This window comes from Pleurodeles waltl, chromosome 11 (assembly GCF_031143425.1).
Source record: "Pleurodeles waltl isolate 20211129_DDA chromosome 11, aPleWal1.hap1.20221129, whole genome shotgun sequence".
Lineage (NCBI taxonomy): Eukaryota > Metazoa > Chordata > Amphibia > Caudata > Salamandridae > Pleurodeles > Pleurodeles waltl.
Window position 1 is genome coordinate 667,438,741 of NC_090450.1, and position 23,042 is coordinate 667,461,782.

The following is a 23,042-nucleotide window of genomic DNA, read 5'->3' on the forward strand; positions in this document are numbered from 1 at the left end:
AATGTACTAATACTCATTTGCTCACATCTAAGAGCCTCAGAGCACTTTGCACTAAATGATTCTCATTGCCCTTCCTATCAGTTAATGTAGCAAATAGTCAGTCCTAGGGTGTTGTTAATTAGTCAAATCACCCTGTTTTGCCTACTTCTGCACTGGAGTTTGCCAGAACATATTCACTCTGTGCCCCAGTCAAGGATACCGTCTGGTACGTTGCTGATAGATGTGGTAGGGTTGAAGGTCTGGCATTCCTGCGTAGGGAAACCTTGTCATCACCATGACATATGTCTTTTAAATTCACTTCCTTGTCCCAAGACACGCATGGGGGAGTTTCCAAACATAAATTCACAACTAGATGCTGCCTGCCTTGCTGCTGATGCACAACCAGATCCCAGCCCATTCCTCTGATATGAGGGATGATGTCTCCCCTGTGATTCAGACAGGCAAGCTCCAAACTTAACATGCTGTGCTATACATAGAACAAGCAGAGGGAGAGTAGAAACTGTTAGGCACCATGATAGTTGTGTACTAATGTATTAGTCTCCTGCGGACTATTTCAATTCTAACAGTGTGCATTGTTTGGGTTATTGGGGCTCACACCTAAATTCCTACAAGTCAGTTGTACAATGAAACTTCATATCAAACAAATACTGTCTTTGTCATTTGTGTATGGGAACATACCGGAAAAGATAGAAATGTGTAGGACCTGAGTGACCACCACTTCCCTGAGAAGTTCCAAAGATGTCATGCGCTCGGATGTCTAAACATTCCTTTGATGTGGGAGACCAGAGGCACTGCTAGTTAGTCTGAGCTAAATTGAATATCTGGGTGACAGAGTTATATACAAGTGGGTCAAACTTAGTCCCCCACACCATTAGCTATCCTGCTGCCTAGAAAGCCAAGAATCACATGTAGGATAATGAGAGCCCACCCAACAAAATGTCCCTCCATAACAATAGTGAAACACCGAGGGAGGAGTAGGACAAAAAAACGCCTATTTCTAAATAATTACAAAGCAACACCTAGAGGCGACCTGGCAGACATGTCTGAAAGATCCATATCATACATGTGACACACAGGTGGGCCATAGGCCTACAACAATGCCCTATGACGGACAGCAGATACCAAGACAAACACAGAGTACAAAGTTAAGGCATTCAAAGGCTTGTATCTTAAAGCAAAATTGTCACAACACAGACACACTAATTGTACCCTGTTTCATTGCAGAGGAACACGGATCTCCTGCCGATATGCCTGTCCATGAGTTCCCTGATGACATGGATGACGAGACCATCAACCTCCCACAAGAGACCCTTGACATGGTCCTTGCAAGCCTCCAAACCCCACCTTCAGTCACAAGGAGGAGCACAGAAGAAGCAGCCACCACAGTAGAACCACCCGCCACCCCAATTGTAAGACCTGCCAGCTCCAACACAGCTGAGGACTCTGACGACACTGGCACCAGCTTCGAAAGAACTGTCGTTGGGGTCCAGCGGGAGCTGGCCAAGGAGGTGCGGGTGGGGATGCAAACTATGGCAGCCAGCCTTGAGGGGGTGCGTTCGTGCATATTGTCAACTGCTGATCAGGCAGCTGCAATGCAAGCCAGAACATCGCTCTTGGAGGAACTTCTAAAAACACAGAAGGAAATCTGCACAGCTGTCATCCAGTTGACACAACAACTCCAACTGCAAGCCAGTCAACGTGTGCACGAATGCAACATAGAACCCCTCAGGGCCGACCTGGCTGCCTACCATCGGGATGTGGCTGCCATTCTGAAAAACCAGCAGGCCCTCTTTGCTGCAGTACTGCCCTTCATTACTCGACAGGGATCAGCCCCCGGGATGTCTGCCTCCATGTCTTCTAACACTGAGGTGTGTGTTGCCCCTTCACAACCAACAACAACAAGGATACACCAGGTAACACACACATCAGAAGAAGAAGACATGGAACAGATAACATTCACACGCAAGAGTACCCGGAAGCCCTAGTCCCTGCACCATGGCCTACTCTGACCAAGGTCCTACGTTTTGACACATGCCAGTCTCACTACAACTACCCTCAATGACTGTTCGGCAATCCACTGTATGACTTGCCCCCATTGCCAGTGAATGTCTCTCTCCTACCATTTGGCAATTCATGTTCCTCTGCACCGTCTGTGACCTCACCCCCAGCATGTCAGGAGCATCATCCACACCCCGTCTGTAGGATCACCATGTAAGAATGCACCAGAACGGACTCAGCTAACATTGTGAATGGACATTTTGCATTGCACCACCTACAAATAAATATCACTTGCACACCTATTGTGTCTCTGTGTCATTTCACACTTTAACTGTGCAGTAGATAACTCCAAAGTGGCTGTGTGGCAACCATGTAGATTCTCTATACTACTGTCCTGATTTCATGTATACTGAAACATCTGTGCAGTGGCCAGGATTGCATCACAGCTTCACTATACTGAGGAAAATAACTGATGAAGGGACTAAGCACACACAATCATGCTGTGTTGGACAGAATGATGCACCATCTACAGCTATTCTAGACAACTAATGGTGGCTGAGAAATGTAGGCACCATGCAATACTAAAATTGGAAATTATGCTGTAAAATGAAAGGAATGATAAGCAAATTACACTGCATCAATCACCCTTACGGCGTATACTTCCATGAAGGAAAGTCATGCTGAATCAGTACACACATGATGTAGGTCAGCAATGACAGCAACAAGACAAGAGTGTGAACAAATCCTCATCTACAAAGCTCTCCCAGAACTTCACAATGCTGTCCGACCTATCTATTTACCTACAATAACAAGTCGGGAAGCACTCTTTGTGAAGTAGGATACATACCAACCCCAAACCTTGATGATCAATGCACACTACCAATGTTGGCTCTCCCACATGGTAGACACTTACCAAGTTAGCACACGGGTAGCTGGCATGTTAAACCTCATTAGCCTGGGGATAGCGAGCATGGAACACAAATGTCATACTAAAACTTTCGGCTACACTGATGTCAAGGCTATGAAAAGGTAGCAACTAACGCATCAGGTAAAGGGTTAACAATTTTTTTATTTCAAAGTAGTAATAAAAGAGGCAACTAAGGGAAAGGTAAACCTACACTGATCTAACCTGACTACTACTAACCCACAACTGTCCCTAACTAACCTAAGCTAAACTTACTCTACACATGTAACGAAACAATCTAAATATCAACCCCCCACCCACCATTAAGAGACAAGACACATGCAGGACAACACTTACTAACCTACACACATACTATACTATCCTAAACAAACATATATTTTTTTGTAATTTTTTGTTTTTGAATTTTTATCCTTTTTTTTTTTTTTTTAATTAAACAGGAATCCCAACATTGCCCCCCACCCACCCACCCACACAAAAATATTAGATAGAAAGAATAAGGACCCCCCACCCTCTTACCTAACACTCACTAAGCTAATTTCCTATACTTATCCTATAACTAACCCCCCAAACCCAACTAACAGTATGAAAAAGGAAAGAGGTGAGAGGGGAGGGGTAAAAGTTCAGGAGGGCAAAATGACTACAGATTTGCCCTCCGTAGTGTGCGCCGGATGGAGCGCACCTTCTTCTTCACCTCATTCATGTCCTCTGCAAGGTTGTCAACCTTGCGGATCAACCTGTCCAATTTTCTGGAAAATGCCTGGAAGGCTGCAGGGTCAATAGGAGGGTCAGTGCTGGTCTGGGTGCCGGTGGAGGTTGTTGCTGGAGTGGAGTGGCCACGGGACAGCCCTGCTACCAACACACTGTTGGGTCCAGGTCTGGATGAAGATGCCTGGTCCGTTGCTGTGTCCCCTTGGGCAGACCTGGTGGATGTAGTGGCGGTGGTTGTTGGTGGCACCGTTGGGGGAGCCTGTGGTGTGGCATACCACGCCCCGGAGGCCCGATCCGAATTATATCTGCGGGCCATCCTCCGATACCTACACTGCACCTGCAGGATGTGGCTGTACCTCATTGCACGGCGCTCGAAATGGTTGCGCTCTGCGGCACTCAGGTTTGCAGCTGTGAAGAGAAAAGGGAAATATTGAGCATTGAATTTACAGTGGGTTTAATACCACCATGGGTCATTTGTCCATTACTAGAAATGTATTTTTTGCAGCAATTGTTACAACATAGTTCACGGAAAGGCTCAGAGGAAGTACATGTGAATCCTGCATACCTAAGGGCATATCACACCTAGCATATACATGTCTCTACATGATGGATGACATCACCCTAAACTACTCAACCAAATCATACCTAAGGCATGAGACATTATGGCACCAGCTCTTCCGCATACTGACTTCACTACATATGTGATTCTATGTGATAACAATCACACTCCTCACTCAATGGCATTTGGAATTAGTTGTGTGCTAAGATTGAACCCCTGGCCCAGAATCATATGTCCACACTAGGGGTCAGATGTAGGAATCTTGAAATAACAACTAGCAATTATGCAAAGCAGAACGGTGTCTCTGACACCGTCTGCGAGTCGCTATGGGGTCCTTAAAACCCACCTCATGAACATCAATGATGTGGGTTCCAAGTTGCCCCACCGTAGTGACTATGGGCACTCACGGGGATGGAGGCCTGCTGGGACCAGCAGAAATCCATAGACGTGACTGCTTTTAAATGAAGCAAGTAATTTTTCCCCAAGTGTAGGCCGTTTACCTGAAAGGAAAATGAGCTGCAATTAGTTTAAAAACACAACAATTCAACTAGGAAATTTTCACGGTAATTATTGGTCCCTTAGACCACTGGCTGTTTTGTGCAGGATTATTTTGGTCCACTCACAAAGGTGAAGTTTTACAATGAGGACCCCTTCCAGTCAGCAAGTTGGTTACCATCCACTTCAAGTGGATGATAACAGCTACTCACTTTGCAACCACGTACTCGGTTGCAAATGGGATTGCCTACCACTGTGATTTGCAAGTAGGTCTGGTAAACCCCTTTATCATTTCCATTTTGAAAAGCATTTTCCTAATATGTACATGACCACCAAATACATTTAGGAATAGGAAACAGACGTTTGCAAATCACAAACATATATTTATGCCATTTGCAACGTGTAGATATTTTTCTCACTCTGGCCCTAGGTACTAACTCAAGTCACAAAAGGTGCTAAGTACGTGTAACATACTGGTTGCTACAGTCCTAGGTACCCTGTTTCACAGTAACATCCCAGTCTTTGTGGGTGTTATGGGAAGAACAACCAACAATCCCATGTTCAATGCACACCCAGGAGTGTTCAGAAAGTTCAACAAGTATGTGCCTTCACACACAACAACTATGAAGGGCTAGCAACACGTTGTAGTCAGCCCAACCTTGTCACATCCCAGGTCCACACATGTCAAAATGATATGACTTAGCCCAACATAACATACTATTAGTGAGGCATGTTTAACAACACACACAGAGGAGGTAGAACACCCATTCACATGATTCAACTGAACACCTAGGCCATTGCACTCAAGTCACATACACTTCGAGTTCACCTTGTGGAAGTACATGGCCCTGGAAGATCCGACCTACAGTGTACACAGTCCATCCTCAACTAGGAAGAAACACTTGTCATCAAAGCCATGTGCCTAAGCTATCTGGGAGACTGTCAGTCTGATATGCAGACTCAGTTGATGGCAAGTCCCTGACCAAGTCTAACATTGACCAGTGTATTCCAAATGAGTCATACCATTCCCAATTGCCGCCCTAATTGAATGGGCTACAACCCCTCAATCTGAGTGATGACTAGGTGTTGCTTTACAGAAACATTATTCAAATTTGATATCACACTAAAAGAACAAAGCCAATGAACGGCCAGCACATCAAATCATGAATTCTCTTGAACACACAGTAATCAATCATGCTTCATTACCAAACAATGTAAATAGCACTCAGGCGACACTCACTGTAGGTATCGGGGTCGTCAAAATGGGCCACCTCTCCCACGGTGTACGGGGCTGGTCCACCTGTAAAGCATGAAACAAAGATTATACTCAGACTGGGTAAACGGACAAATAATTTCTGTTACAATGACACTGTGTGAATATGACATGGTAATGATAGACTTTCACACATGCTCATCCTGCATGGATGACTTTGTATTCAACATTATCATTGGATGAGTCTCCTGCTCCAGTGTCACACCCTACTACACTCATGCAGTGGCCAGGACAGTCATGTGTCGTCCAAGTTAATCCTCCATTAGTATGCCCCAACAATAATGTTAACCATACATCTCAGCATGTGCATCCCAGAGAGACATTCCAAAACTGGTTCCATGAGGACTGCATGACCACTCACAATCAAACAGGCTATGTGGACAGGTTCAACACACAGCAACCAGACACACATGTGACATATGTGTGAACAACATGACTAACTTCATGTGACGTGAAGGCAACACACATGTATAGCATCATCATGTGTTTCCAATTTTCTGTCTAGCTATGGCGTCTGCATATGTAGGTATGTTGTTTCTACATGACGTACTCACTGGCCATTATGACCAGTGGAGTACAAATAGAGCAGTTCACGTGTTGCTTTTCTGACACAAATGCAACACTACATTACATGCAGCTACAGGCATCTGGTATGTGTTGCAAAAATGAGCCATCGGACTGGTAGCATAGGTCTTCATACACATTCTGCAACAAATACACATTAGGACACATATGTATACCTTGGTAGCGCAGCATTTGCAACATTTTGTGACGCAGAGAGGGGGCGACTTAGCAAAATACAAATAGATGTTGGATTTTAATGCTGTTATTGCATGTACATGTGTTGCAAAATATGGGGATTTATGTGTATAACCATGGGCCTAGGTTTCCCTAGCATTACACACAGTCAGCTACTTATTTTGCAGATTGGCTAACAATCATCACATGTTCACACACAGATTTCTATCATTCCCATTTAATAGATTTTTACTCACCAACATGGCCACCAATCCGGAGTCCCAGGTGGTCCAGCAGGTCCTGTTCCCTGGTGATCAGATCTGCCCAGCGGTGCTTGAGTTGGTGTACATTTCTCGTACTCCCGTAGACCCGGACCAGGTGATGGCGCACCTTCTCCCACCGGATTTTCCTCGCCTCCGTGTGATACCCCTGTATCACACGTCCCCCAGCTTCCAGCATTAGTGGGAGGAAATGGCTTACTAGCCATAGGAACCCCCACAATTCGTCTTCACCCATCCTGGACAGGCGAGGCCTACCTGACATATTGAGAGGACTAATGCTGGACAAAATAAATATGAAAGTAAAAGTGGGAAATGGGGAAAGGTAGAGGTGTGAAAGAAAAAGAAGAAGGAGAAAAATAGCCCAACTAACCCCCCAAACTATGCTACCCACAACAGACTCCCACTGACAATACAAACTATCACAGGTATAGACAAAATAACACTAAACAGACTGAGACAATGTTATACAACAATAATAGATTGACACTAAGACAAAATACAAGGCACACAGGACACAAAAGCAGTAAAACACAGGACAACACCTTTCACACAACCACACAGTCTAGATAAATCTGAGACTGCAAAGTGAAAGTGAAAGTTAACTCCAGTACAGATTTTGTAAACAGGATATCCTATTACATCACTTCCTGCAGAAAATGGCCGCCGTTTTTATTTTCCCGTTTTGCGTCATATTTTCACGCATACACAGTTGTGCGTCATTTTTTTTTGACGCATTACAGTGCACATGATGCGGAGTGAAAAAATATGATATGAATATTAATATTTTATAATGTACATGAGATGACCAACATATTGTCCATGTAGCGTCAATTTTACCACGCATACAGCATGGGCGTCATTTTTTTTACACGTACAGTAGTGCACATGATGCGGAGTGAAAAAATATGATATGAATATTAATATTTTATAATGTACATGAGATGACCAACATATTGTCCATGTAGCGTCAATTTTACCACGCATACAGCATGGGTGTCATTTTTTTTACACGTACAGTAGTGCACATGATGCGGAGTGAAAAAATATGATAGGAATATTAATATTTTATAATGTACATGAGATGACCAACATATTGTCCATGTAGCGTCAATTTTACCACGCATACAGCATGGGCGTCATTTTTTTTACACGTACAGTAGTGCACATGATGCAGAGTCAAAAATATTGTGGATGTAAATTATACTTTGAAGGCAAAATATTAAGACACTTTTGGATACATTTGTATTTGACTCTGCATTGTGTGCACACATGTACGTGAACAAATTATGACGGCCATGCTGTATGGGTAGAATACGGAGCAAATTTATCCTTATGTCTTCATGTTTTTAGCTTTGGAAAGGTGATTTGTCATGGTCAAACGGTGCGATGTGATACACATATGTGTTGGTATATGACACATGTCCGTTGTTTTATGTATAGAAGGCATTCACACTGTAATGTTTGGGATACGTTAACTAATGTATTGACCATATTTGACGACATATTTGGTGTAATTGCTGATGGCTATTTTGAAATGATGGATGGGATACCATTATGTATTCCGTCTCCAAAATGTGTCCACATTTATGATGGTGATGCTTTTATCTGTAGTCCTAACAGGGAGTGGGAGAGTCACTTTCAGTTTTTATGGGGCTGAGCATGTCCCATTATGATTTTGTGTTTCAGATTTGTGTTGGACTTGTGACATGGAGGCCACACATGTGCCTTATGCATGTGTTTAGTTCACAAGTACATGATTCTTGTATGTTTTGGGGGCTGTAGAGGTGGACTTAGGCCCCCAGCACCCTAGGATTTGACCATCCAGAATAGCTACTGTATCCATGGAGTATATTTATTATATCATGGCAAACCTGCAGCAGCGGGCTAATGTAAGGCCATATGGTATGAATGACTGTTGACCATTCATTGATCTAATTAGCCCATTTGACGTTTGCAGTAATGATGAATTGGAGCAAACTTGCATACCATTTTCCTATGACTATGTTTGCAAGACTCTCAGCGTTCCCGATGTGATAATGAGAAGAATATTTTGGTTGTCTGTGTCCCTTTCTGCATAAACTGGTTTAGTGTCATGTTACAATCTTCCTGCTAGGTTCAGACTGGGACACAACTGTGATGGTCTACTTTCAAATATTAGATTGATTGTATGACATATGTGTACATGTGTGTGGGAATGTGGATCCACTATCACCTGTCTGGGTGTATGTTGTCACTGTAACTTCAAGGTCTCCTCCTGAGTTAGTGGCAGCTGATGTTGTAGCTATTGTGTATTGCTCATATCACACACTTGAGAGAAGCCATTGATGACATGGTCACGTACACATGGATGGTCCCACCCAGTCTCTGAACACGTGTAATGTGACTTTCAAATGATCTCCAATTTTGGGCTGGATGAGAGACTGTTTCAGTTGTTTGGATCCGGCATGTGTAATTGTCACATTTGTACTCTTGTTGGGCTCTGTGTATGGTAATGTATCATGTCACATCCTACCCTCTGTGCATACAGTTGTGATGTTTATTTTTGGTGTGATGAATTTTAATGGCATTCTTGATCAATGAGACGACATTCATCTTCAGCTATTTCAAACTAAAGGTGGTCAGAAATGAATAGGCCAAAGCATGATGTGGTGTTTGTTATCTGTGTTTATTTACAAGTGTGGAATACAAGTGATTATAATAACTTAAGTAAAAAAATTGTTCACAAGCTGTTGGCGCCTACGCACTCCTGCTGCCGTGTTAGGTTGTTCCCCCTCCTGTTGCAGGCCAGCATCCTCCTCATCATCATCCTCAGGCATGTCTGGGTCCGGTTCAAGGAGGGGAATGTTCCTTTTTACACAAATATTGTGTAATATGGCACAAGTGAGTATGATCTTACAGACCATCTCTGGGGAGTATAGTAGGCTTCCGCCAGTGATGTCAAGGCAGCGGAACCTTGACTTTAGGATCCCAAAGGTCCGCTCCACAATGCTGCGTGTCCTCTTGTGGGCGTCATTGTATGCCCGCTCAGCAGCAGTATTTGGGTTCCCATATGGTGTCATTATCCAAGGCTGGATGCCATACCCCTGATCAGCTGAAAGAGAAACACAGAATGGTATCAATTAGATGTAGGAGGCACTGTTGTACGTATCTTTGATGGAAGTAGTTGTGTTGTGTTGTCTGTGACTATTTTGTGTACTAATGTGACAACCTATGGTTGTTGGTGGAAACTTTGGCATTGTTTTTTTTCCTTGGCTGAGCAAGTGTTTGTCGGCTAACTGTTTGTCAGCAGGATGTATCGGTTTCTCAAGTACAGTGTGCCCTCCCTTGCATTGTGACTTGTGACACAGGTGTCCGTGTGTCCTCACTGGGGGTGTGATGATAGTTCCATGCAGAGTTGAAACATGAAAGTGTATTAGAAACGTTCAATTGAACATACCCAGGCCATCCCATCCCTTAAAACTTATGCATTGTATTAGTGTACAGGTTATTGTGAGACTTCCAATTTGCAAGGTGACATTTAGGCAACCACAGTCATGAATGTCTTCACACTAAGCTGTAGAGTAAATTCCAATGTGTGAGAGGTTCAATGGTGACTTGTGAAACATGGCTAGGGATGTGAGTACCTCAGTGTGTTCCTGTCTAGGTGTTGCTATTGTGGTGTATGGGTTGTTTATCCTAGAGGGTTTCTGTGCAGTGAGTATATAAGTAGATTTTTGTCCTTACCAACAAGTAGTCCATTGCCATACCGTCCATCCTGGAAGTGTTGGTTGATGGTGCTGTGACGGAAGATGAATGCGTCATGTACACTCCCAGGATATTTAGCCACAATGTTGCTGATCAGTCCTTGGTGATCGACTATGGCCTGCACGTTGATGGAATGTGTGTGCTTCCTGTTGCGGTAGAGGTGTTCACTCGCAGCAGGTGGCACAAGGCGTACGTGTGTGCAGTCGATTGCACCAAGGACGTGCGGAAAGCCACTGATGGCGTAGATCCCCTGTTTAGTTTCCTGCTGCTTCTGCACTGTGTTAGGGAAGCAGATGTGCGGGGTGTCAGTCCAATGATGGCATCCAGTACTTTAGGCAGGAATGCGGAGAAAGATGCTTGTGAGATTCCACCAACCAGGGCACCAGTTGTCTGAAAGGAGCCACTTGCCAGCATGTGAAGTACGGCAAGCAGCTTTGTTTCTGTTGGGATAGTGCGTGGAGTCACTAAAGTGGGGGCCAATTGCTGTTCAATATTTGTCAGCAGCTGCTGAATGGCCTGCCAGTTCAACCGGTACCTCTGGATGATGTCTCGTTCCCTGAGGCCATGCAGGGTTGTTCTTGGGCGGAATATCCTCTCCTGCCTTCTGCGCTGTCTTTGGGGTCCCTGCTGTTGTTGTTGTGGCTGCTGTTGTTGCTGCAGGGCTCTGCGTCTACGTGCACGCTGAAGAAAAATCACCTCCATGTCTCCCTGTTGCTGCTCTGCTGCTCTGCTGCTCTGTTGTTTGGTCTGTGTGTTCTGATTAAGTACAGGTGTGTTTGCCCCATTTTAACGCCTGCCCTGACCCAGGCATTAACATTTCACGATATTCGTGCTTTGCGCCATTTTTTTGCGCCGCCTGCCGAGCGGGAGTGATTTTTGCCCTGAAGCATAAATACCAAGCACTGCTATGTGCGTCTGTTTTTGGACGGGAACGCCTACCCTGCATGTCATTAACGCAGGGCGGGGTGCCGCTTCCAAAAACTGGCGCACATAGCGCCATTTTCCTGGTGCGCCGGATCGGGCGTCAGGGTTTAAATATGGGGCAACGTTTGCGCTGAAAGTGCGTCAAAATTTTTGACGCACATTCGGCGCATTGGTGTTTTCCCTAGATACCGGCTGAGCTAGAGGCCAAAATCTACAGCTTGGCACTTTGCAAAAAACAGCTCTGTTTTCTTTGGGAAAATGTGATGTGTCCACGTTGTGTTTTGGGCCATTTCCTGTTGCCGGCGTGAGGCCTACACACACAAGTGAGGTACCATTTTTTATTGAGGGACTTGGGGGAACACTGGGTGGAAGGAAATTTGTGGCTCCTCTCAGATTCCAGAACTTTCTGTCACCGAAATGAGAGGAAAAAAAGTTTTTTTTTGCCAAATTTTGAGGTTTGCAAAGGAGTCTGGGTAACAGAACCTGGTGAGAGCCCCACAAGTCACCCCATCTTAGATTCAGCTAGGTGTCTAGTTTTCAAAAATGCATAGGTTTGGTAGGTTTCCTTGGGTGCTGGCTGAGCTAAAGGCCAAAATTCACAGATAGGCACTTTGCAAAAAAAAAACAGCTCTGTTTTCTTCGGGAAAATGTGATGTGTCCACGTTGTGTTTTGGGGCATTTCTCTTTGCAGGCGCTAGGCCCACCCACACAAGTGAGGTACCATTTTTATTGGGATATTTGGAGGAATGCTGGGAGAAAGGAAATTTGTGGCTCCTCTCAGTTTCTAGAACTTTCTGTCACCAAAATGAGAGGAAAAAGTGTTTTTGTTGCCAAATGTTGAGGTTTGCAAAGGGTTCTGGGTAACAGAACCTGGTGAGAGCCCCACAAGTCACCCCATCCTGGATTCCTCTAGGTGTCTAGTTTAAAAAAATGCATGGGTTTGGTAGATTTCCCTAGGTGCCGGCTGAGCTAGAGGCCAAAAACTACAGCTAGGAACTTTGTAAAAAATACATCAGAGTTCAATGTAAAAATGTGATGTGTCCATGTTGCGTTTCCTGTCGCGAACATTAGGCCTACCCACGCAAGTGAGGTACCATTTTTATCGGGAGACTTGTTATTGTCCCTTGTCTTTCTCTACATTTTCTCCTTCCAAATGTAAGACAGTGTGTAAAAAAGACGTCTATTTGAGAAATGGCCTGTAATTCACCTGCTAGTATGGGCACCTTGGAATACAGAGATGTGCAAATAACCACTGCTTCTCAACACCTTATCTTGTGCCCATTTTGAAAATACAAAGGTTTTCTTGATATCTATTTTTCACTCTTTATATTTCAGCAAATAAATTGCTGTATACCTGGTATAGAATGAAAACCCATTGCAAGGTGCAGGTCATTTATTGGCTCTGGCTATGTAGGGTTCTTGATGAACCTACAAGCCCTATATGTCCTCGCAACCAGAACAGTCCTGCAGACGTAATGATATATTGCTTTCAAAAATCTGACATCGCAGAAAAAAGTTACAGAGTAAAACGTGGAGAAAAATTTCATTTTTTTCACCTCAATTTCAATATGTTTTAATTTCAGCTGTAATTGTCTGTAGGAAACCCTTGTAGGATCTACAGAAATTACCCCTTGCTGAATTCAGAATCTTTTCTACTTTTCAGAAATGTTTAGCTTTCCGGGACCAAGCATTGGTTTCACACCCATTTCTGTCACTAACTGAAAGGAAGCTGAAAGCACAAAAAATCATAAAAATGGGGTTTGTCCCAGTAAAATGCCGAAATTGTGTTGAAAAATGGGGTTTTCTGATTCAAGTCTGCCTGTTCCTGAAAGCTGGAAACCCTTTGTTGATGCCTTTTTCAGGGGAAAAAAAACACAAGCCTTCTTCTGCAGCCCTTTTTTCCCTTTTTTTAAAAAAATTAAAATTTTGCAGTATTTTGGCTAATTTATTGGTCTCCTTCAGGGGAACCCACAAACTCTGGATACTGCTAGAATCCCTAGTATGTTGGAGAAAAAGGACGCACATTTGGCGTGGGTAGCTTATGTGGACAAAAGGTTATGAGGGCCTAAGCATGAACTGCCTAAATAGCCAAAAAAATTGCCTGGCACCTGAGGGGGAAATGACCTGGCAGCCAAGGGGTTAAATAAACACCCTTTGAAAAAATACAAGTATGGAGTATGTCAAATGATTTAAGTATGTATTCATTTAACAAGGTTTAAACATTGAAAATCAACTGTACAGAAATGTATACATAGGAATGTCCCGTAGTTGGCTGCAGTCAATACACCAAGAGCGATAGTGGGGCACAAATATCTGCAAATAGAGATGGCAAAGGCTACAGTGACTGGCCATAGAAGTGGGAAAATCAGCCTGCCAGTGACAATGTCAAACACAAAACTGTCAATTACATGTGAAGTTACACTGTCTTACCTGTGTGTCATTGGAAGTATTGACAAATTATTGCACTTCTGTTGTCCTCATCCTCTGCCTCCTCATCTTCACTGTCCACAAGGTCCACTGCTGCCACACGGCCATCTCCAGCCTCATCCTCCTGCAGAAAAGGCACCTGGCGACGTAAGGCAAGGTTGTGCAACATACAGCATGCCACAATGATCTGGCAGACCTTCTTGGGTGAGTAGTACAGGGATCCACCTGTTAGATGGTGGCAACGAAACCTGGCCTTCAGGAGGCCAAAAGTCCTCTCTATAATTCTTCTTGTTACCCCATGTGCCTCATTGTAACATTCCTCTGCCCTTGTCCTGTGATTCCTCACAGGGGTCAGTAGCCATGAGAGGTTGGGGTAACCAGAGTCACCTGCAAATAACGAGGGACAACTGCTAGCCACACACCAACCCTTAGGCCCCACACCATACCCATACACCAACATATACTGGGTGGGAACAAGGGCTCACCTATTAGCCACACCCTCTGCCTCTGTAGTTGAGCCATCACATATGGGATGCTGCTATTCCTCAGGATAAAGGCATCATGCACAGACCCAGGATATTTTGCATTGACGTGGGAGATGTACTGCTCCGCCAGGCACACCATCTGCACATTCATGCGGTGAAAGCTCTTTCGATTTCTGAACACCTGTTCATTTCGCCGGGGGGGACAAATGCACTAAGTGTACCATCAATTGCCCCAATAATGTTGGGGATATGTCACATTACATAAAAATCAGCTTTCACTGTGGCCAAATCCTCCACCTGGGGGAAAACGATGTAGCTGCGCATGTGTTTAATCAGGGCAGACAACACTCTGGTCAGCACTATTGAGAACATTGGCTGAGACATTGCTGCTGCCAAGCCCACTGTCACTTGGAAGGAGCCAGTTGCCAGGAAATGGAGCACTGATAGCACTTGCACAAGAGGGGGGATCCCGGTGGGGTGACAGATAGCAGAGATTAGGTCAGGCTCCAATTGGGCACACCACTCTGTGATTGTGGCCCTGTCAAGTCCATAGGTGAGGATAATGTGCCTGTCCTCCATTGTTGCCAAGTCCACCAGGGGTCTGTACACGGGGGTATGTCTCCATCTCCTATTCATCCGCAGTGGTTGCAATCTATGGGGCAAAATGGTGAGCAGATGGTCAGTATCTCTTATACACTACACTTCAATGCATGTTGTGATTGTAACAGTATTTTGTTGGAGAGGTCCAAATGGTGCATATGTGTACTGTGACGCAGTTAGGAGCCATGGCCTGCCCCCTGCCCCCCAGAAATGGCGCCCGCCTGTCCTGTTTGGAGGGGCAGGTGGAAATGTAATTCTGCTGACGTTATGCGCTGTTGCGGGAAGCGGTCAAAAACCGCCGTGCAACTCCTCATTGGTTGACATTGGGCACTATGGGGTACAGTGGCCAATGGTGATGTACGCCGAAGGTGACGGTATGCACTGCCATGGACGTCACTGCCATTTTCTATCTGTTGACTCACTTGCTACTTGACGTTCAACAGGAGAGGAACTACACTGCAAGTGCTGCTGTGACCTGTGCCTGGAACTGACCATGGCTCGTGTCACTGGGGAAACGGCCCCTGCTTTCACCTCGGCAGAGGTGGAGAGACTGGTGGATGGGGTCCTACTCCATTACCAATGCCGTATGGGCCTCCATACCAACAGGTGAGTGTACCGTGAGTATGATGCATGGAGCGTGAATGCATTGAGTGCTGTGTGTGAAGGCCTCATATAGGGGGTGTGTCGTGGATGGGCCCTGGGCAGCGTGCAGCATGTATGGTGGGCCATGTCTGTGCTAATGGGGATGGGAAGGGGCTTGGTGGGCCATGAGTGTAACAGGCAGGACGGTCAGACTAATATCTTTCCCTGTGTCCATTTCCCTGCAGGTCAGCGCCCATCAGAAAAAGGGTATATTGCATGCCATCGCCAAGGAAGTGCGGACCCTGGGGGTCTAGGGCAGATGGAGCACCCACTGTTGCAAACGGTGGGAGGACCTGAGATGCTGGGCACGGAAGACGGCGGAGGCCCATCTGGGGATGGCCTCCCACTGAGGAAAGGGTGCCCGTCAAACCCTGACCCCCCTGATGGCCTGCATACTGGCAGTGGCCTATCTGGAGCTGGATGGGCGCTTGGGGGCATCACAGCAGCCACAAGGGGGGGAGTACAGTGCCCCAATGTACAGCTTGTGCCAGGCGGGGTGGTATCCGGGTGGGGGAGGTGGGCCTGTGGGTGCCCCTAGGCCAGGCCTGACATTGCAGAGTGGGTCCCATATTGGGCAGGGTTCTGATGTAAAATACCTCCAACCAAGCTAGTAGGCATCCATTACTGGGCAGGGGTCTGTGGGTCTCAGATATGCTGCAATTGGCGTTAGTTTTCCCTATCCATGGCTTGGTGGCTAGCAATATCACGGGTTGTGCAGTGCATATTGCGTAGGTCTGTACCCTGTGTGTAAGAGTGCTGTGTACGCCAACGGTGGTGTTGGTGCAGCCATTGACCCAGTGTATCCTTTGTCTCTTTTCCCCCACTTTTTGTTTTGTCACCCTGTCCTTATGTGCATTAGCATCATCTGGCAGAGAAGCAGAGGCACTGACGATGGAGGGAGCTGCATTCCACAGGACCCAGGAGGCAGAGACCACCGACAGTTAGGGCACCAGTGGGACGGAGGTTGAGGGGAGCACCATGACGGAGACTGGATGGGACAGTTCTGACACAGATACCTCCTCCGATGGAAGCTTCCTGGTGGTGGCAGACATCTCTGTGACCACCCCCAGCTACAGGTACATCCGCCACCCACTGTACCAGCACTGCCCTTCCAGCAGCCCCTCATCGAGTTGCCTGTGCCGTTCACCCAGGAGGGTGGGCATCTCTTTCGCCCCAGGCACCTCAGGCCCTGCCCCAGTGAGCCCTGCTGCCCTGAGTGAGGAGGCTATTGACCTCCTGAGATCCATCTCTGTAGGGCAGTCAACCATTGTGAATTCCATCCAGGGGCTGGCAGCCCAGATGCAACAGACTAATGCATTCCTGGATGGCATTCACACTGGCTTGGTGGCCCAACAGAGATCGACCCAGGCTCTGGCCTCCTTTCCGATGGCAGCCATTGTCCCTGTTTCCACCCTTCCCCCCAACTTTCTCTCCCCAAACCCATTCCCCTCAAACTTAACCTATCCCAAGCACACAGGCAGACGAGCATGCACACAAGACAACACACAAGAGTGGCACAGGCAAACACAAGCACCACACTTCATCCCACAGGCACTCATACAAACACCATCCAGATGCAGATATACCAACATCCACAATTTCCACAGTGTCTCCCTCCTCCTCCACCTCCCTCCCAGTTCCATCAACACTCACACCTGCATGCACTACATCATCATCCAATATCAGCATCACCACCACACTTTTCAAAACACACACACCTCATTTGCAGACACCTCCACAACAGCCATGCACACGTCCCCTGTGTCCTCTCCCACTGTGTCTGTCCCCCCTCCTAAAGTACACAAACGCAAGCACTCAGAAACCCAACAGCCATCCACCTCACAACAACATTCAGTCCATGCACTTGCACACAAAAGCAGCAAACATACACCTCCTGCAACCACTCCCTCTTCCTCCACTCCCAAACCTTCTTCCTCTTCCCGCCCCAATGTCCCTAAAAAGCTTTTGCTATCCACCATCGACCTCTTCTCTACCCCCTCCCCATCCTGCACGCCTGGCCATGGTGGCAAAATCCGAGGCAAGCACCTCAGCCACCCAGTACACGGGCCCAGTAGTCACCACACCCACTCGTGGTGAGAAAAGATCCAGGGCACATGTCCTGAGGGTAAAGAAGCCTGTACTGGGGCAGCCTCAAGTGTAAGGAGCCTGCCCCAGCTGCTGCCAGGAAGAGCACAGAGCCTGCCCTAGCTGCTTTCAGGAAGATCAAGAAGCCTGCCCCAGCTGCTGCCAGGAGGAGCAAAGAGCCTGCTCCAGATGCTGCCAGGAAGACCAAGAAGCATGCCCCAGCTGCTGCCAGGAAAACCAAGGAGCCTGCCCCAGATGCTGCCAGGAAGACCACGGAGCCTGCCCCAGTTGCTGCCAGGAAGAGCAAGGAGCCAGCACCAGCAGGCAGTAAGGGCATAGGGCCTGGAGCAGGGACTCTGACAGAGCCCTCACCACGAACCATGGTTGTGTAGCCATCTGAGGCTGCAGGGGATGGTCTGGAGCCTCCCACCACCAGAAGCAGCAGCCCCACCACCACCAGTGGGCAGCCATCCGAGGCTGCAGGGCATGGACTGGAGCCTTCCCCCACCAACAGCAGCAGCAGCACCACCACCACCATTGAGCAGCTGTCACCTCCGGTGGACGATATGTAATCCTGCCTCCATGGGCTGCTGTGCGGCCTGCCCCCTTCAAATCCAGTGGGTATGACACCCACCTGAGAGACTGTGATCTTGCACTCCCCAGGTTCAAGAGTACAGGGCATGATGCCCCCTCCAGATCCAGTGGGTAATACACCGACCAACCTCAGCCTCCTCAGGATCAAGAGCACAGGGCACGATGCCCCTTCCAGAACCAGTGGGTGAGAAATCCACCAACCCCAGCCTCCCCAGGATCAAGAGCACAGGGCACGATGCCCCTTCTGGATCCAGTGGGTAAGACACCCACCAACCCCAGGCTCCCCAGGACCAAGAGCACAGGGCATGATGCCCCCTCCAGAAACAGTGTGGGATGGGAGACACCGACTCAAGGAACTGTGGCCTTGCACTCCCCAGGACCAAGAACAGGGCATGTTGCCCCCTCCAGAACCAGTGGTCTTGTTTCATCTCCCAGCTGAGGTGCCCCCCAACCCCCTGAGATGCCTGCCTATTTCCAAACTGATGCCCCTGCATTGTTCTCTCTGTGTTGATGCAGGTGACAAGTGGGACCTTGGACTTTGGCCTGTGGACCTGTGACCCATGCACACTGAAGACTGGGCAGTGTCCCTTGAACTATACAATTGTATATACCTGTTGCATTGTATATTTCTTATTTCTACTGTGTTGATCGTATTACACTCACTTTAGTAGATTCCTGTTGTCCTTGCATTATTCATCCGAGGTCCGGGGTAAATATGTTTTAGTACTGCAGCTGTATGTGTGTATGGTGTTGGGGGTGTGTGTGTGTGTGTGTGTTGCGTGTGTGTGTCACTCTCTTTTTCCTCCCCCCTCCCTTGTGTGCTAGGCAGCTGTCCTCACTGTGGTCATCTTCGTCATCGCTGGGGTTCATGGTGGAGCAACACGTAGAAGAACATGGGGAAGACATGCAGCTCAGGCTCCATGGTGACGTGGTTGTTCCCTGCATCTCCAATGGTGAGTCCTTTCCCTTCTGTGCAGTGTTTCCACCAGGCTTTTGATGTCATTGCTCCTGTCCCGGAAAAGGGGGCAGATTGTGTTCTTGTGATATGGTGGGCGGAACATTGACTTCCGCCAGGCTGTAGGTGGATACCGCTGTGGTGCCTCTTGTTTCCGCCCTGGCGGTCGGTGTGGTAAAATGGCTGTCTATCTGAGTTCTCACCGCCATGGTCATAATTTGGCGGTATTTACCACCAGCCTGTTGGTGGTATTACCGCCACTTTAACACCAACCGCCATGGTTGTAATGAGGGCCAAAGTGTAAAGTATTTGTGCAATGACTGAAACAATAACACAGTGAAAACGCCACACAAAAAGACACTAGACTTGGTAAGAAATATAGAGTTTCATTGCATGAACAAAACAAGACAAAAATGACAAAAGTCCAAGTCGAGATATTAATTTTTAAAGATTAAAATGCTACATAGTGTTTAAAACATAAAACGCCAACCGGGGCTATTTGGTCACACTAGATCGGGTGACATCCAGAAGTTCAGGCTGACCCCAATAGAGAGTGGTCTGGATACAGTCCAAGACAAGCTCTCTGAAGTTTTACTTTCTCAGAGTGGAGTCAAGAGTCCTGTTTGCGGGGAAGAAGTTCACCGGCAGCCAGGAGAGCCGTGCTGGCAGTTGTCTGCAGGCATAGAGGGTCAGCAGGGAACCACAGATGGGCCAACTAGAGCCTTGACGATGTGAGTGTGGATGCTTGCTGTGTGATGAACTTTCGGCAGCTGGCACTGATTCTTCGAGAGAGTGGCGCAGTTCCGGTGCAAGCAGGCCCAGTTGCGGTAGCAAAGAACACAAAAGCTTGGTTTCAGAAGCCACAAAACCACTTCACTTCCAAGAGCCCAGGACTACAGGAGCACCTTTTGGGGATCAGGAGCTAGTTGAAGATGGGCCTTGAAGCTGTAACAGATGTGTTAGAACTCTTCTGTGTACCTGAGACTTCAGAAGAACAGGAGGCAAGCCAGCAAGACCTTGGAGTCACTCTGGTTCTGGGTTGGAGAGATTCAGGCCCAGTCCTTCTCACCACCAGGCAAGGAGGGCTCCAGGCAGCAGGTAAGCACAGCACAGCAGAGCAGGAGTCCAGCAGAATCCAGCAGAATCCAGCAAGCTGACAGCCCTTTCAGCAGCACAGCAGTCCTTCTTCCTGGCAGAGTGTCCACAGATCCAGAAGTGTACTGAGTTGGTGGTGTCAGAGGTCCAGTACTTCTACTCAGAGGTGCTTTGGAAGAGGGGGACTTTAAAGAAAGGTCTTTGATGTGCATAGAGGTCCTCCATTCCTGCCCCGGTTTCAGACCCAATACAGGGAGGTACATAGTCCTTTGGGTGTGGTCGGACACTACGCATTCAGCTGTGTCAGCCTCTCCTCCCATCCTGCCCAGGATGGTCCATCAGGATGATGATAGCCTGTCAGTCACACCTAATCTCCCTTTGTGCATGGCTGCATGGAGGGAATGCACAAGCCCAACTGTCACCCCAACCCAGATGTGTGTTGGAGAAAGGTAGCAGGCACCAAATGGCTAAAGTAAGAAAATGCCAACCTTCTAAAAGTAAAAGTGGCATTTTCAGAATTACAATTTAAAATCCAACTTCACCATAAGTTTTGATTTAAATTGTGAGTCCAGAGACTCTAAACTTGGAAAACGTACCTCTTCTAGGATGTGAAATACACCTTTAAGATGGAATAGTGCAATCCCAAAGTTATCCTATGGGTGAGAGGGCCATTTCAGTTTTGAAAAACAAATTTGAAAGCTTTTCACTATCTACTACTTAAAAGCACATGTCCTATTTTTAAAATACACTGCAACCTGGGTAAGGGCTGTCCAGGGCCTAATTTAGAGGTGACTTATATGTATTTGAAAGGAAGGTTTAAGACTGGAAAGAGGAGTAACTTGCCAAGACGACATGGCAGTTTAAAACTGTACACTCAAGCTCTGCAATGGCAGGCCTGAAACATGCATAAGGGGCTATTTAAGTGGTTGGCACAATCAGTGCTACAGGCTCACTAGTAGCATTTAATTTACAGGCCCTTGGCACATGTAGTGCACTTTACTAGGGACCTATAAGCAAAATATATATGCCAATTGGGTATGAGCCAATGTTGCATGTTTAGAGGGGGGAGAGCACATGCATTTTAGCACTCAGTGCTCAGAGTCCAAAAGACAACAAAAACAAGGTCAGAAAAAGAGGAGGAGCTGGGCAAAACGTTTAAGGTGATCTTTCAGAGGCCTGATTTCTAAAAGGTTGCTCATGTTCTGGTTCAGGGAGGACCTGACCTGGTAGTTACGAGTGCACTATCACTTTGGAGCAGGATCAAGAATGATGTGCATATGGCTGGGCCAAAACTGAGTTGGCATGGCGGGAAAAAGAATGATAGGATGGAACGAATAACATCGGTTAGACTTATTGCAAGCACTCCTTCCATCATCTTTTGTGTGGTTGCACTAATGGCTCACGTGAGAAATTGGGGTATTGGAATCGTTGAAGGGCTACTTAAATAGGTGGCCATTCAGTGCCTCAGGCCTCAAGCAGCATTTAATATACAGACCCTGGGCACATGTTGTGCACTTTTCTAGGGACTTATACGTTAATTAAATGTGCCAATTGCGTATGAGCCAATGCTACAATGTTTAAGGAGGGAGTACAAGCATCTTAGAACTGTTTAGCAACGTACTCTAAGTCTGAAAACCAACAAAAATTAGGTCAGAAGAAGGGGAGGAGGAAGGCAAAAAGTTTGGGCTGACCCTTCAGAGAGGGCCTTTTTTCAACAATATCTGCTTACATCTTATTAGGACTACACAACTGGAGTCTCACTCCTTCAAGCGGAGTCCCCGCCACATATGTGGAGATTCTCCATGCACAATGCTGAGTTTCTGCTCTTAGGGCAGAGACACTACACTTAGACTGGAGATCTCCATCTACACAATCAAACAGGAAATGGCATTCAGAACCAAACAGGAAGTCAGGAAGACAGTCCTTTTGTTTTTACTGTAAGCCATCCACTCCTCCTGGAAGTATCCTCCTCCATTCTGCTTTCTGTTGCCACATTCTTCCCCCATCATGGCTGAGGGACTTGAAGAGAAGCCCCACCACCCCCATTTCTGAGTCTTAGTTGACCATCACAATAGAAGGGTTGTAGGTAGGGACCGGCACGTTTATGGGGGTCCAGATACACAGCTGAACAATAGAGCATGGGGCCAAATCTGGTGGGACATCACCCTGTGCTGCAGTACAAAGTTTTAACAGTTCACATTTAATAACAAGCATGTTTATTGTTTGTTTTGAACACTAATCTATATTTCATGTCATGTTAATGCTTCCACTGTGTGCCTTTACCTTACTTCAGTATGTTCACACACATTCACACAATTAATATACATGTGTAGATATCTGATGTCCCTAAATTTAGATGAAGTTCCCTATCCTTTGAAATGCTTTGTAAACAAGGGGGAAATGCCTTCTTGAAGCTAACCACTGTGTCAAACCTGTTGTGATCCTGATGAAGCAGAAAAAGAAAGGCTAACAAATATTCATATACCATGTAACAAAATCGTATAGGACAATGTG